Here is a 5,128-nt window from a genome sequence, read left to right on the forward strand (position 1 = left end):
TGGGCTTGACCGCGCGTGAATAACAGCTAATTAATTAGGTTAATCGTGGGTCAATTAACTCGAAACTCACAGTGATTATAGCTAAGACATGTATCATCAAGCATGTAGAATTCTAGAAACGTAACTCATATAGATCGCGAGATATGATAGGTAAATACACTTTTCTACCGGCTAATTAAACCCGTACTACAAGCCTGTATAAGCCTAATGGGCTTGACCGCGCGTGCATATTTGCTAATTAATTAGGTTAATCGTGGGTCAATTAACTCGAAACTCACAGTGATTATTTCTAAGACCTGTATCATTATGCATGTAGAATTCTAGAAACGTAACTCATACAGTTTGCGAGATATGATAGGTAAATACACTTTCCTACCGGTTATATAAACCCGTACTACAGGCCTGTATACGCCTATGGGCTTGACCGCGCGTGAATAACAGCTAATTAATTAGGTTAATCGTGGGTCAATTAACTTGAAACTTACAGTGATTATAGCTAAGACATGTATCATTAGGCATGTAGAATTCTAGAAACGTATCTCATATAGATCGCGAGATATGATAGGTAAATACACTTTTCTACCGGCTAAACCCGTACTACAGGCCTGTATACGCCTATCGGCTTGACCGCGCGTGAATAACAGCTAATTAATTAGGTTAATCGTGGGTCAATTAACCAGGGTCAATTAATCGTGGGTCATTTATCTCAGCGCGGTTAGATACAATGGCGTTACGTATGTTAACAATGCGTGCGGGCCTGTAGCAACACTTTGGCAGCGTTCCAAAACGACCCGTGCATCTAATTTCTCCCCGTCCCGTTGAACTACTAAACGTTTTATAACACAAAGTACATTAAAATACTGTAAATACACTATACTTTCTAAATTCTATTGAAACTTTTTGGTCTCTACAGATTAACAGCTTGAAATTCGCCATTTTCTTAGAAAAACTCAAATAATTTAAAATTCGATTAACTAGAGGAGAAGTTTCAAACGGGAGGGCTAGACGCTATCACTTACCTTTCATTTGAGCTCAAGATCGACCTCCTCCTTGCAGGAATTCAACGTGACGGGCCATTCAAAGACCCCAAATAATGGAAAAAATATTCGCCATTTTGCGGCCATTCCGTTGGCATGGCGTTTTGCAGATAAACAATAGTCAAACTCCATAATCGTCAACACAAACGGAAAAACATTATTGTAACATTATTATTTGATATCTCGTGATTATAATGAGCTATAATACTTATAGAAATTTATTAGTTATCATAATTAAAAATTGATCCAAAGTTGAACTTTTTGCTCAAATTCCTCATTGCGACGTCACGTGACTACTATCGCTATATACTATAGTCCGAGCCGACGTAGACCGAGTAATTCTGTCCCATATAACCTTTTTTATATTTTGGTGAGGGTTATATTGTCCAATATAACCCTCACCACCCTGTTCAATATAACCCTCACCAAAATATAAAAAAGGTTATATGGGACAGAATTATTCGGTCTAGAGCCGACGCAGACCCCAGTAATAGGGTCTGCGGCCGTGTCTATCTCAATCACGGAAAGCCACCTCCAGTTTGGAGGTGGCACTTATAAGTAATATATTGCCCGATATATACAATCCTATTGCTTGTAACTTGCTTTAATCTGAACTTGAATCATTTATCTACGTGCATCATGCATCACTGCATGCACGCTATGATGTCCTGGTAGAAACCACAACATAAGAATATATCAAGTTGTTAACCTAATGGTAAATATAAACATCATCCCAAAATGGTCTGTCTTCATTCACATTTGTCAACTATTAAAAATCACTTCCAGTTACTTCGGCTATTCCCGATGTTCAAATATAGTCCGCGCCATCTATGGTCCGGTCAATCGGGTCATGGTCCGGCTAATCTTAATTATTTCTGAGTGCACCCGAAGCTACCGGAACTAAATTTCATTGGCCGATCGAAATGAATATGGCCAAAAATATCGAAGTTACTCATGCTAGGATGAATTATTGCATGAAAACAAAGTTCTCAAGCGGAGATAAAGTTTTCGGAAAGCGATATTGACAAACAGAAGGTCTGTACTTGATACTTTGGGTCGGATATACCCCCGTCACGCCCTCAGTGCTACTCGATTTACCTATCCAATGCCCACAACAAAAATTGCAACAATTTTTACAAAGGTGACTGCAGACGATAAACCCGCACCCTCAGATTAACAAAGCGGAGTTATAACGTCTGCATTTGCGGACTAGGGGTGATAGTGTAGTGGCCCTAGGGGTGGCCGACTACGGTTCGACACACGTTGTTTCGTAACGCGTTTCCCAGTAGTGGGATTCAGTGTTCGCTCCTGCCGGTATAACAGGCAGGACGGTGATGTCGCGTAGCAGATAAGTATACCAAATCGTACCAGATAGTAGCACCAATCGAACAGAACACAGTGAGATTCGGTTAACGGAACGGTTGTAGCTTTATTGCTTGTTACTAGTTCACAAATAATTCCTCTGCGCTCGTATGTGCCGCAGATCCTAGCACTACTAGATTAATATTGACGAAGTAACACGTCGCCGGTTTCGTCTTCCTCTCTCACGTTCGTCCTCTCCTCGCGTAGACCTAGGCAGTCTCCAAGGTGTCTCCCTCTCCTCCACGCCTGGCTCTACCTAACCGGAATCCCGTTCTTCTCCATCCTCGTTTTATTCCCCTCCGGTTTTCACCTTCCTGAAAACCTGTGCTTCTTCCCTATCTCTCTGACGCTTTCTCGCTCTCTCTCTCTTCTTCTTCTTCCTCTCCTTCGTCTTCTTCTTCTCCTCCTTCTTTTTCTTCCTAGACCTGAAAATAATGCTCTGCGTTTGCTCGGTGTCGTCTTCGTCCTCTTCTTCTTCTTCTTACCTAAACCTAACCTGAAAAACAACTCTCTGCTCTGCGATTCGGCGCGCCTTATACACTTAGCCGGCCCGCAGATTTCGTTCGCTGGTGCAATCCCTGTGGTGCAATCGTTTCACCCGATGACGCAACTCGTGTCTGGTACGATGGTTACTTCATCTTATGCAACTCGTTTCTGAGTAAATATTCCTCTCTTCGACAACTTAGACTATTAATTCTATTCAAATCCCCTCATATATTATGCTGACTAATAATACCTAACCGCGCAGATTATTACATCCGATTTATCTTGCTATCGCTTTTCGCGTAAACACTCCTTGTTTTCCCCGACAGGAAGCAGCAGCAGCAGTGATGGGTGTTGCTATCCCACGGGCGTGGAGGGAGGTCACGTGATAACGTTGACGATGACGTTCAAAACGTTAACCCTAACGCTAACCCTCCCTTTAACACGCCACCACTAACCTTCACACTAAATATATATGTGTCGCCGCGCTATATATAGGCATTGTAATCTACACAAATTAATCTATGGTGTGGGGACAGATATCATGATGCAAAAACCCTAACCCTAACCCTAATCCTAACCCTAACCCTAACCCTAATCCTAATCCTAAACCTAACCCTAACCCTAACCCTAACCCTGACCCTAATCCTAACCCTGACCCTAACCCTAATCCTAACACTATCCCAACACTAGTGCTGCCACGTTGCGGTCACCTTCCTCCACGCCCGTGGGATAGCATTACCCAGCAGTGATAGCATGATCCAAGATGGCTGCACCCATGGACGTGCGAGTTGACATATATTTATGTGCGGTCTATATCTTATCCTCTCTTTAGTAAATATATGGCTATATTCCATCTATACCACGAGTTCAATCTATCCATCCTGATCTAGTCTACCGCTCCTGTAAGTTACACACCCCCGCAATCTCCACAACTCCCCCCAACTCCTATTAGTATCCGCCCTCGGATACGCCTTTGTCTTCTCCCAACGTGTCCGCGAAATGAAACTTCTGTATTATATAAATATCTCTACTATATTAAATCTTACAAAGGATATACATATGTTCTGTAATAAAAATCCCTAAATGATGAGTCGATGACGTCCTGTCCACCTAAACAAAACAAAACAAAACGATGGCTCCTTCCCTACAAACCCATCCTCCGTGGTGGTTTAAGGGGCTCTCTTCCCCCGCCTTAACTTCTCCTCGGCCTTCTCCTTTTCCTTTATCGACTCGCTCCTACCTCCGACTGTTTTAACCTTCCCCTTCTCAACCCTTTTCCAGGTCTCCTCCGAGCACAGACAGTGCAGTACTGGCACCATCTCGTGATATCATTCGTGTAGCGGCGTTGGACAGACCTGAGTTCGCAGAAATTGCAGGAATGGGATCGGAGGCGAAAGCGTACTGGAGGCAGTGGAATCAGTTAGAGGTGCAGGAAGCTAAATTGTATAGACGATGGGAGACGCCGGTAACGCCGACTCATCCCATACTTCAGCTGGTGATACCTAAGGAATTGCAGAGAAATATTTTAGCAATTACATTACCATCGTACAGCAGGACATCAAGGAGAGAAGCGGAGTAGAGCCAGACTGGCACGATGGCTCCTTCCCTACAAACCCATCCTCTGTGGTGGTTTACGGGCTCTCTTCCCCCACCTTAACTTCTCCTCGGCCTTCTCCTTTTCCTTTCTCGACTTGCTCCTACCTCCATTCCTCCTCGCTACAACATTGATTTGTTGACTGTTAACAAAGGACTGAACTGCTTTTGCTATTATTAGAGCCCATACCTGTGTGAATGTGAGGCTACAGTTGCACAGTTTAATTTCAAAGGCAAATGTTCGTTGAGCAAGGTTTACGCTCCTTAAATCATATTATTTTCTAAAGCAGTCTGTCTATAGCACCCTGAAGGCTGAATCAGTGAATGGTCGTGTGGGTAGGCAAAAACTCGGGGCAGCCTATGGCTGGCATGCCTCTGATCATAATTGTTGCCTGCCGACCTGCAATGCACATGTGTCTGCAAAGCATAGAGATTAGGTGGGTGCGAAAGTGTAGCTGATATATTTGTTCCAATTGGCTACGAAAGTCAAACAAGAATAAAGAAGACTTATGTATAAGACGTCTTGCTATGCACAAATGAATTTATCAGCACAACACCAGACACCAGGTGAGCCCTGTCGCACTGCGGCACTTGTTTTATTAATTCCCTTTTTAGCTCATCTGACATAGTCAGATGCAGCTTGTAGAATC

Source organism: Priapulus caudatus, unplaced genomic scaffold, assembly GCF_000485595.1.
Source record: "Priapulus caudatus unplaced genomic scaffold, Priapulus_caudatus-5.0.1 Scaffold452, whole genome shotgun sequence".
Classification (NCBI taxonomy): Eukaryota; Metazoa; Priapulida; class Priapulimorpha; order Priapulimorphida; family Priapulidae; genus Priapulus; species Priapulus caudatus.